Genomic DNA, 12013 nt, shown 5'->3' on the forward strand with positions numbered 1-12013 from the left:
ATTTGGGCCTGAGTAGAGATGTTCAGAAATAATATGGGGAGGGGTGGTAAGAACAATAATTTTTCATTTACTTTTCTTTTCCAATCCCTGGACTGGTTAACATAAATCAGTTCTGAAGGAGAGTTTTATGAGAGCAAAGCAATGACAGTGTCGATAGGAAATAATATCCCCCATGGGGTGCCTGGGTGGCTCAGTTGTTAAGTGTCTGCCTTCGGCTCAGGTCATGATCTCAGGGTCCTGGGATCGAGCCCCACATCGGGCTCCGTGCTCGGCGGGAAGCCTGCTTCTCCTTCTCCCTCTCCCACTCCCCCTGCTTGTGTTCCCTCTCTCCCTGTGTCTCTCTCTGTCAAATAAATAAAATATTAAAAAAAATAATATATCCCCCAAAACCAGCTTTGGAAAAAAAAACCTTATCAGAACATAATTCTTTTCAATTTCTCTCATTATTCATCTCTCAACTCTTTCATTAGTTCGAAAGAAAAGACTTTGAAATAGCTAGAGCAGCATGATAGTTAAGCTGATTCCATTAAATGTAGCTGAAAAAATTTCTTAAACCACCAAAATTTTTAATATACATTGGAGAGAAACTAAGGATACAACTTTTATATTTCTTTCACAGTTGGTATGCATTGTTCAAAAATGTTAAAACCCCTTTTATCAAATCATCATGAAATATAGGTACTCAATCATTTTAATTTCATCTTTTAAAATGTTTAAAATTTCTTACTTCTGGGGCGCCTGGGTGGCTCAGTTGGTTAAGCGACCGCCTTCGGCTCAGGTCATGATCCTGGAGTCCCGGGATCGAGTCCCGCATCGGGCTCCCTGCTCAGTGGGGAGTCTGCTTCTCCCTCTGACCCTCTCATGCTCTCTCTCTCTCATTCTCTCTCTCAAATAAATAAATAAAATCTTTAAAAAAAAAAAATTCCTACTGCCAAAGAGCAAAATATAGAATTACATGCTAGCTGCCTGACCAATTAGTGCTAGTGTTATGTAGTCATACTTTTCTCTTTCACCAAATACATGGGAAAATTTTGATCATATCTAACAAAGTTTTTTTTTTTAAATGTGTGATTCTTTTAACTTAATTTGAAAAATTTTAATTCCAGTACAGTTAATATGCAGTGTTAAATTAGTTTCAGGTGTAAAATATAGTGATTCAACAATCTATATGTTACTCAGTGCTCATCAACGTAAGTGTATCTTTTTTTTTTAAAGAGAGAACATACACACAGATGGTGGGGAGAGGTAGAAAGAGAGGGAGAGAGAGAATCTTAAGCAGGCTCCATGTCCAGCATGGAGCCCCACATGGAGCTCAATTTCACAACCCTGAGATCATGACCTGAGTCAAAATCGAGAGTCTGAAGCTCAATGAACTGAGCCTCGAGGAGCAGGGCCACGAGATAAGTGTACTCTTAATCCCCTTCACCTATTTTACCCGCCCCGCCCCTTCCTCCCCTCTGGTAAACATCAGTTTATTCTCTATAGTTAAGAGTCTGTTTTTTGGTTAGTCTCTTTTTTTCATTTTGTCTCTTTCATTTATCTCTTTGTTCACTTGTTTTGTTTCTTACATTCCACATCTGAGCGAAATCATACGGTATTTGTCTTTCTCTGACTTTTTTCACTTAGCATTACACTCTCTAGCTTCATCCATGTTGTTGTAAATGGCAAGATTTCATTCTTTTTATAGCTGAATAATATTCCATTATATATATAATATACTACAACATCTTCTTTATCCATTCCTCTATCGATGGACACTTGGGCTGCTTCCATAATTTGGCTATTGTAACTAATGCTGCAGTAAACATAGGGGTATGTATATCCTTTTGATTTAGTGTTTTTGTATTCTTTAGGTAAATACCCAGTAGTGTGATTACTGGATCATATGGTAGTTCTATTTTTAACTCTTTGAGAAAGCCCCATACTGTTTTCCACACCTCCACTGTTTTCCAGTTTGCATTCCTAGTTTGCATGAGTGTTCCTTTTTCTCCACATCCTTGCCAACACTTGTTTCTTGTGTTTTTGATCTTAGCCATTCTGACAGGTGCGAGGTGATAGCTCATTGTACTTTTAATTTGCATTTCCCTGATGATGAGTGATGTTGAGCTTCTATTCATGTGACTGTTGGTCATCTGTATGTCTTCTTTGGAGAAATTCCTGTTCATGTCTTCTGCCCATTGTTTAATGGGGTTATTATTTTTTTTTTTTGGTGTTGAGTTGTATAAGTTCATATATTTCAGATACTAACCCTTTATTAGTTACATCATTTGCAAATATCTTCTCCAATTCAGTAGGTTGTCTTTCAGTTTTGTTGATTGTTTCCTTTGCTGTGCAGAAGCTTTTTATTTTGATGTAGTTCCAGTAGTTTTTGCTTTTGTTTCCCTTGCTTCAGGGACATATCTAGAAAGATGTTGCTATGGCTGATATCAGAGAAATTATTGCCTGTGCTGTCTTCTAGGATTTTTATCATTTCAGGTCTCACATTTAGGTCCTTAATACATTTTGAGTTTACTTTTGCGTATGGCCTAAGTATTTTGTGTATAATCTATTTCATTCTTTTGCATATAGCTGTCCAATTCTCCCAATACTATTTGTTGAAGAGTCTGTCTTTTTCCTATTGCCTATTCTTCCACCCTCTGTCAAAGATTAATTGAAAATATAATTGTGGGTTTATTTCTGGGTTTTCTATTCATTCCATTGATCTATGTGTCTGTTTTTGTGCCAGAACCATGCTGTTTTGATCACTACAACTTTGTAATATAACTTGAAAGCTGGATTGTGATACCTCCAGCTTTGTTTTTCTTTTTCAAGATTGCTTTGGCTATTTGGAGTCTTTTGCGGTTCCATACACATTTTAGGATTGTTTGTGAAAAATGCTGTTGGTATTTTGATGAGTGCCTTAAATTAGTAGACTGCTTGGGGTAGTATGGAATTTTAACAATGTTTGTTCTTCTGATTCATGAGTGTGGAATATCTTTCCATTTGTTTGTGTTGTTCTTAGTTTCTTTCATCAGTGTTTTATAGTTTTCAGAGTACAGGTCTTTTACCTCCTTCGTTAATTTTTTCCCCAGGTATTTTTTTTTTTTTTTTGGTGCAATTGTAAATGGGATTGTTTTCTTAATTTCTCTTTCTGCTGCTTCATTATTAACATATAGAAATGCAACAGATTTCTGTTTCCTGTGATCTTACTGAATTCATTAATCAGTTCTAGTAGTTTTTTTTTGGTGGAGTCTTTTGGGTTTTCTATATATGGTATCATGTCATTGGCAAATAGTGAAAATTTTACTTCTTCCTTACCAATTTGGGTGCATTTTATTCCTTTTTCTTGTCTGATAGGTGTGGCTAGGACTTCAGGTATGATGTTGAATAAAAGTGGTGAGAGTAGACATCCTTGTCTTGTTCTTGACCTTAGGGGAAAAGCTTTCAGTTTTTCGCCATTGAATACTGATGTTAGCTATGTGTTTTTCATATGTGTCCTTTATTATGTTGAGGTATGTTCCCTCTAAACATACTTTGTTGAGGGTTTTTTATCATGAATGGATGTTGTACTTTGTCAGGTTCTTTTCCTATATATATTGAAACCATATGGTTTTTATCCTTTCTCTTATTGATGTGATGTATCACACTGATTAATTTGCAAACAATGAACCACCCTTGTATCTTGGGAATAAATTCCACTTGATTGTGGTGAATGATTTTTTTAATGTATTGTTGGATTTGATTTATTATTATTTTGTTGAAGATTTTTACATGTATGTTCATCAGAGATATTGGCCTGTAGTTCTCTCTTTTTTTTTTTTGTAGTGTCTTTATCTGATTTTGGTATCAGGGTAATATTGGCCTACAGAAGGAATTTGGAAGTTTTTCTTCATCTTCTATTTTTTGGAATAGTTTGAGAAGAATAGATATTAACTCTTCTTTAAATGTTTGGTAGAATTCACCTGTGAAGTGGTTTGGTACTGGATTTTTGTTTGTTGGGAGTTTTTTGATTACTGATTCGAGTTCATTGCTGGCCTATTCAAATTTTGTTTCTTCTTGATTCAGTTTTGGGAGGTCATAGGTTTCTAGGAATTTATCTGTTTCTTCTAGGTTGTCCACTTTGTTGGCATATAATTTTTCCTAATATTCTCTTACAATCTTTTGTGTTTCTGAGGTGTTGGTTGTTATTTCTCCTTTCTCCTTTTTAAATTTGGCTTCTCTCTCTTTGTCATCATCATGGTCATCGTGGTCTTCTTATCCTCCCCCTCCCCCTCCTCCTCCTCCTCCTTTTGTGAGTTGGCTAAAGGTTTATCAGTGTTGTTGATTTTTTCAGAAACCAGTTCCTGGTTTCATTGATCTGTTGTGGGTTTTTTTGTTGTTGTTTTTGTTTTTAGTTTCTATTTTGTTTATTTCTATTTCTAATCTCATCTTTATTGTTTCCTTCCTTTTATTGGTTTTGGGTTTTATTTGTTTTTCTAGCTCCTTTAGGTATCAGGTTAGGTTGTTTATTTGAGATTTTTCTTCTTGAAGTAGGCCTGTTGTTGTAAGCTCTTAGAACAGCTTTTACTGCATCCCAAAGATTTTGGACTGTTATGTTTTCATGTCTTCATGTATTTTTTTTATTTCCTCTGATTTCTTGGTTGACCCATTTGTTGTTTAGTAACATGTTGATTAACCTCCATGTATTTGTGCTCTTTCCAGATTTTTTCCTTGTGGTTGATTTTTGTTTGATAGCATTGTGGTCAGAGAAGATGCATGGTATGACTTCAGTCTTTTTGAATTTGTTGGGACTTGTTTTGTGACCTAATATGTGGTCTGTTCTGGAGAATGTTCCATGGTGCACTTGAAAAGAATGTGTGTTCTGTTGTTTTAGGATGGAATGTTCTAAATATGTCTGGGTCCAATGTGTCATTCAAAGCCACCGTTTCCTTGTTGATTTTCCATTTTGATGATTTGTCCACTGATGTAAGTGAGGAGTTAAAATCCCCTACTGTTACTGTATTACTATCGATTACTTTCTTGTGTTTGTTAGTAACTGCTTTATATATTTGGTGCTCCCATGTTAGGTGCATAAATATTTACAGTTGTTCTAGCTTTTTGCTGATTGTTTTCTTCATGATTATATAGTGTCTTTTGTTTCTTGTTACAGTCTTTGTTTAAAAGTTTATTTTGTCCAATTTAAGTATTGCTATCATGGCTTTCTTTTTCACATGTCTGTGCATGATAAATGCTTCTCCATCCCCTCACTTTCAATTTGCATGTGTCTTTAGGTCTGAAATGAGTCTTTTGTAGGCAGCATATAGATGGGTCTTTTTTTTTTTTAAGATTTTTCTTTATTTATTTGACAGAGAGAGACACAGCAAGAGTGGGAACACAAGCGGAGGGAGTAGGAGAGGGAGAAGCAGGTTTCCCACTGAGTAGGGAGCCTGATGCGGGGCTCGATCCCAGAACCCTGAGATCATGACCTGAGCCGAAGGCAGACGCTTAACGACTGAGCCACCCAGGCGCCCCTGTCTTGTTTTTTTTAATCCATTTTGTCACCCTATGTCTTTTGGTTGGAGTGTTTAGTCCAGCTACATTCAAAGTAATTACTGATAGATATGTATTTATTGCCATTTTGGTGCTTGTCTTATGGTTGTTGGTTTTTTTTTCTTTTTTTTTGGTCTTATGGTTATTTTCATAGTTCTTCTCTGTTCCTTTCTTTCTTTGCTCTTTTCTTTCATGATTGGTTGGATTCCTTGAGTGATATACTTGGATTCCTTTCTTTTTATTTTTTGCGTATCTCTTGCTGGTTTTTGATTTGTGTTACCATTAGGTTTGTAAATAACATCTTCTGCATATAGCAGTCTATATTAAGCTGATAGTTGCTTAAGCAGGAATGCATTCTTACTTCCCCCCACCCCCCACCCCCACATTTTAGGTTTATGGTGGCATAGTTTACATCCTTTTATTTGGTGAGTCCCTTGACTGATTTTTACAGATGTACTTATTTTTACTGTTTTTGTGCCTCCTACTTTCTTTACTCTCTTTTTTTTTTTTTTAAGATTTTTATTTAATTATTCAACAGCGATAGGGAGAGAGCACAAGTAGGCAGAGTGGCAGACAGAGAGAGAGGGAGAAGCAGGCTCTCCACCCAGCAGGGAGCCCGATGCGGGGCTCAATCCCAGGACCCTGGGATCATGACCTGAGCCGAAGGCAGCTGCTTAACCAACTGAGCCACCCAGGCGCCCCTCTTTACTCTTTCTTATGGTCTTGCTTTTCCACTCAGAGAATCCCCTTTAACATTTCTTATAGGGCTGATTCAGTAGTCCTGAATTTCTTTAACTTTTGTTTGTCAGGGAAACTCCTTATTGCTCCTTCTATTCCTTCTTTATCCTTCTTCCAGCCTTGCTGGAATAGAATATTCTTGGCTGCAGATTTTTTTCTTTCATTACGTTGAATATAGCATGCCACTTTCTTCTGGCCTGAAAAGTTTCTGCTGAAAAATCAGCTGATAGCTTTATGGGGTTTCCCTTGTATGTAACTGCTTTCTTTTCTCTTGCTGCTTTTAAACATTTCTCTTTATCACTACTTTTGCCATTTTAATTTCTATGTGTCTTGGTGTGGACCAGCTTGGGTTGATTTTGCTGGGGGATCTCTTTGCTCCTGGATCTAGAATACTGTTTCCTTCCTCAGATTTGAGAAGTTTTCAGCTATTATTTCTTCAAATAAATTTTCTGCCCCCTTTCCTCTCTTTTCTCCTTCTGGGGTATCCATAATGTGAATGTTATTATGCCTGATGGTGTTGCTGAGTTCCCTAAGTCTATTCTCATTTTGCATAACTTTTTTTTTCTCTCAACTGCGCATAACTTTTTTTTTTCCTGCTCAGCTTGATTACTTTCCATTACTCTGCCCTCCAGGTCACTGATTTGTTCTTCTGCTTCCTCTAGTCTACTATTTATTCTATCTAGTGTATTTTTAATTTATTTCTTGTGTTCTTTATCTCTGATTGGTTCTTTTTGTGAGGGCCTCACTGAGGTCCTCCACTCTTTTTTCAAGTCCGGTGAGTATCTTTATGATCATTATGTTAAATTCTCTATCAGGCATATTCCTTATTTCCATTTCACTTAGGTCTCTTGCTGTGATTTTGTCCTGTTCTTTCATTTGGGACATATTCCTCTGGCTCTTCATTTTATCTAACTCTGTGTCTCTTTCTGTGTGTTAGGAAAGTCTGCTATGTCTCTTGCTCTTGAAAGTAGTAGCCTTTTGAAGAAGTCCTTTTGTGCCCTGCAGTGCAGTGTCTCCTGTTCACCAGAACCTGGTTCTTCAGGGGTGTCTCCTATGTGTGTTGCGTGTATCCTGCTGTTGTAGCTGAGCTGCTTTTTCCCTTAGTCTGGTCGTCTGCAGTGGCTCACTTTGCCTGTTGTGGGCAGTGTTTGGTCCCTGTGGTGTTAGTGTGCCGTTCTGGGCCACCTGAGGTTTGAGTGGAGTCATACCAGGTGTTTGCAAGATACGTAGCACTGAAGTGCAGGGTGCTTTCCCTGTGTTGTGCCCTGAGAAGTTTTCCTTGGTGGGTGGGGCCTGTAGTCAGACCAGCTGTCTGCCCCCAGGCCACTGCCGGAGCGGCAGTCTGGCTGCTGTGCGTGGTTATCTTTTCCCTGTCCCCAGGGCAGGGGTCCCTTTGGAGTGGTGCTGGCCTCTGTTGGAGCTGCTTACACATTGCCAGGCTTGTGGTACTGCTTTGGAGGGGCTCTGGCCAAGAGCATATTGGAGGGGGTGGATCTGCCACATTCACGGGGCGAGATGTGCAGTGTTTGCGAGGTTTGCGGGTGGGTCCGCTGCGAGAGGGGACCTGTCACTAAGCAGAACTGAGGCCAGCTGGCTTGGAGGGGGCGGCTCAGCAGAGCAAGTGGGGGCTGGGGGAGGTACGGTGTTATCAAGGTTTGCCAAACGCTGGTCTTCTAGGGGAGGGGACCCAGAGTGCCAGGACTGAGGCAGTTCTGGCTGAAGGGGGCAGATCTGCCACAGCATGGGGTGGGGAGGTGGGGGATGGGGGGTGAGGGGTGGCCTGGGGCTGTGCTATTAGCAAGTAAGGCAGCAAGTGTGGGTGGGGTGCTTCTTCCCGAAGGTGGCCGTGTGTTTGCCTTGGGGGTGCAGGGGAGGGAAACGGTGTCAGCCAGCTCCTCTGTTCCTGGAGGAGTTCCCCCAGTGATCCCTGAGACCACAACAACGCTCCCTCTGGTACGGCCCAGGCGTTTTTCAAACTGCTGCCTCTCTGCTGTATCTCCGGGCTTGTTTGTGGTGCTTTCTCTCTAACGGTGGGGACTCCGTTTCCTCTTGCCCTCCAGGCTCAGAGTCGAGCCTGCTGATTTTTTAAATTCCAGGTTTTAAGTCGCCCTGGTTGTAAGAACTCATGAAATTATTCAGAAAAATTGAAAGTAAAATTGGGAAAAGTTTAAACCAAATACCAGCTGAAAGAAACCCTGTGAAGCTGCATTGATACAAAATAAAATAGGTTTTAAAGCAGAACCATTACTGTGGACAGAGAGTCTCTAAATAATGGTGAAAGCTTTTGTTCACCAGGAACATATTACAGTTCTTAACTTTTACGTCAACCAATAACATTCTATTTATGCAAAATATGTTAAGCAAAACTTGGCAGAATTGCAAGGAGAAATTGAAATCATATAGGATATTTTAATACCTTTTAGTAGTTGATAGGTGAGGTCATTTTTAACAATCAGTAAGGACAGAAAAGATTTGAACAGCAGAATTAACAAAGTTGTTCCATGACCACATGTAGGACATTGCTCTCAACAAAGGAAAAGAAATATACCTTCTTGTCAGACACGTATAAGCCATTTATGAAAATTGCCTGTGTAGAGGGTCATAAAGCAAGCTTCAACACATTTCCAAGAACTTCTGTCGACCACATTCTCTGACCACAATGCAATCAAGCTAGAAATCAATAACAAAACATAGAGAACCCCATCCATTTGGAAAGTAGGAGATATACTTCTGCATAATTCATGGGTCAAACAGAAATCATAAAGAAAATTAGAAACTATTTAAACTGATAATAAAAATGCTACAAATGGAGGCCTATGGGATGCCATAAAAGAGAAAAGTTAACCTTAAGTGCTTACATTAGAACAACAAAAAAAGGCTGAACATTACTGAGTTTACTGACCCATTTAAGAAGTTATAAGAATATAATAAACTTAAGGAAAGCAGAAGGAAGGAAAAATAAAGAGCTGAAGTGAAAGATATAGAAAAGAATTAAATATTATTTTTTAAGATTTTATTATTTGACAGAGAGAGAGCAGAAGCAGGGGGTGGGGGTGGCAGAGGGAGAGGGAGAAGCAGGCTCCCCGCTGAGGGGCTCAATCCCAGGCCCCCAGATCATGACCCCAGCCGAAGGCAGATGCTTAACCGACTGAGCCACCCAGGCACCCCCAGAATTAAGTATTATTAACAAAGTAAAATGCTGGTTTTTGGAAAGAAGAAAATTGGCAAGCATCTGGCTGGGCAGCAGGTCTAGAAAAGTCATTGATCCAGATGGATGCAGGAGGACTGCAAGGCCCGTAAGTGATATGTCTAAGAAGAAGGGAACAGATGGGTTACCTCACGTTTTTGAACTCAGGGTGAGGAGACTGGTGTTTCTTGCAGAGACTTTGGAGACAAATTAAGAGTAGATGATGGAAAACTAGGCACCTGAAGACAGCTGGGGGCCGGCCAGGGCCCTAGGGGGAGGAGGGGCAGGGAGGGGGTTTCAGCCAGGGCCATGCAGGATGTGGGGGGGCAGGACGGGGTGGGGTGGGGGGCAGTCTGGGCCCTGTGGGGTGCGGTGGGGTGGGGCTTTTTCAGGAGGACAGGGGTGGAGTCAGGCTGGATGAGGAGGCAGGGCAGCTGGAGGGTCAGACTGTGAGGGACTGCTGGGGCGCGGGGTGCTCACAGGGACTTGAGCAAGAGGCTGGGGGATCTGATGGTGGCTGGAGGAGCAGGGCTTCCTCCAGGTTTGTGTTCTTTGACCCAGTGATGGCCACCTGAAAATGGCGGTGGGTCTGCAGGAGGGTTCAAAGCCACAGATGAAGCTTCTGGCGGGGGGTGGGGGGTGATGGGGAGGCCGGCTTGTCATTTCCCTACCCTGCAGGCTGTGCTCCTTGATGGCTCACACTGTCATCTTAGTTTCACCAGCAGAAGTGGGGAGCACTCTTCCTCCAGGCAATTCGCAAATAATAGAAGTACACACTGTTCTCTTTTAAAAACTGTTTACAGTTCTTAAAAAAAGCTTATTTCAAAAAATAGCATTTGGGTCAACTAATTTATAGTATAATAAGTAGAACCATCAGATGCACAAGTATAATGAACAAATCTTAATTATTCATCACTAAGTGTTGTGTTAAGATGTCTGGAATCTATAATATGGTTACTTTTGAAGACAACTTTCCTTTCAATGTGCTAAGAATAGGAGTGTGCCCTATTTCTAACAAATGGTTTCACGGTACCAGAAAATGAACCTCTGTCGCCATCCGAGAAACCACATGTCTGCTTTTTTATTCTCAGTTATATCTTTCCTTTTGCGTGTTTTAATTTTAATATGTCTAGGCTAAGAGAAAATTACTTTTAAAAGGAAAGCAAATGGCTTACTTTTGTAAAAATTTTTTGGTAAAGTTTTGAAAACAACTTTTTATTATGGACCATTTCAAGCACCTGCTAGGTGCCCAGCTTTGTCACAGCCACCAGTCTGTCCCTGTCGTCACATGGCCTTCAGTCATGGGATTAGGGCCTGCCCTACTCAGTGACCTCACTGAGCTTGATCACATGTGCCACGACCCTGTTTCCACATAAGGCCACATTCCCAGGTGCTGGGGGTGAAGACTTCAGCGAGTCTTTTTGGGGGACACAATTCAACCCGCAGTAGCTGTTTCGAACTGGGATTAAGAGCATGGGCTTTGGAATGAGGCCTGTCATCAAGCCCCAAAGTCCTCGAATTCCAAGTGGTACCAGCCTGGCCGGGTTACCACCTCGGAGCCGATAAAGACTACCTCAGATGTTGTGTGAGGATCCGAGAGCGCCTGGCAGGAAATGCACCCCCTGGTTTGTAGCTTCTCCTCCCTCTTGTCCTTTGCGTTGTTATTTGTGGTGCTAGTGGTTATTAATAGATTGTGGTCGAAGCGGCCTCATCCAGAAGGCGAGGTCGCAGCGAGGCTTGAAGGTGCGGTGAGGGAGGTGGCTGAGCTGAAATCGGGGCCGGCGGGGGGGTGCTGTTCCAGGGAGAGAAAATCGCTGGAGCAAAAACCTTAAGATGCTGTGATGTCGCTCTACTTTTAAAATTTTCACCCTGTGCGCTAGGGCTCCTGAGGGCTGAGATTTGTCGTGTTCACAGATGTGGCCCAGACCCCTCGGACAGTGCCTGGCCCGTGATAGGTGCTTTGTGCACAGCATAATAGTTGCTAAATAAATTAATTAATATGGAATTCTAATTGATCACTACTAAACAACTACTCTCTTTGATGTGGTTCTGGCAAGTAACAGGGATGACGTCATTCCAGGCTGGTTTATTGGAAATCCCCCAACCAGGGACCATCCACCTGACCCCCTTCCACCTGCCAACTCCTTCCACCCGCTACTTCTGATTATGAATTATCCCAAGGGCTGTTCCTCAAACAGCATTTTTTTTTTTTTTTGGAAGTTTCTGGAAATTGTTTCAGCTGTTAAAAAGAAGACAAGGTGCAGAGAAAGATGGTACATGGGAATTCTCAAAATATGGAATGGCTGCTTCTGGATTTTAAGAGGGTCAGGAGTGAGCTTATCAAATCCTCTGCGTCTCTGGAGGTGTGAAGGGCTCTCTTGGTGCTCATGTCTCTCTGGTCTTTTCCACTCCCAGCTCCGGAAGCCAGCCTCATTTTTGTCTCTGAACAGGCGTGGCTGTCCTTTTCTCCATTCTCCTCCCACGGGAAGGGAGCTTGGCCCTTGTGCTGTTCCATGCTCTACTATCCCAACCAGTCGGGGCAGCCCTCTGCTGTGACCGCTCACAGGCGGTGGGGGGTCT

At 41.3% G+C, this 12013-nt stretch overlaps 1 long non-coding RNA gene across 1 annotated transcript in view; it reads left to right on the top strand.

Moving 5' to 3' along the window:
- Positions 1 to 10824: 10824 nt before the first annotated feature.
- Positions 10825 to 12013, top strand: part of LOC118026825 — a 19956-nt gene continuing 18767 nt past the window's right edge. Inside the window, exon 1 of the long non-coding RNA XR_004683686.1 lies at positions 10825 to 11058. This is a non-coding gene — a long non-coding RNA (uncharacterized LOC118026825). The remainder of the gene's footprint in view (positions 11059 to 12013) is intronic.

Source organism: Mirounga leonina, unplaced genomic scaffold (genome assembly GCF_011800145.1).
Source record: "Mirounga leonina isolate KUSES-001 unplaced genomic scaffold, KU_Mleo_1.0 Mir_321, whole genome shotgun sequence".
In the NCBI taxonomy this organism is placed as follows: Eukaryota; Metazoa; Chordata; class Mammalia; order Carnivora; family Phocidae; genus Mirounga; species Mirounga leonina.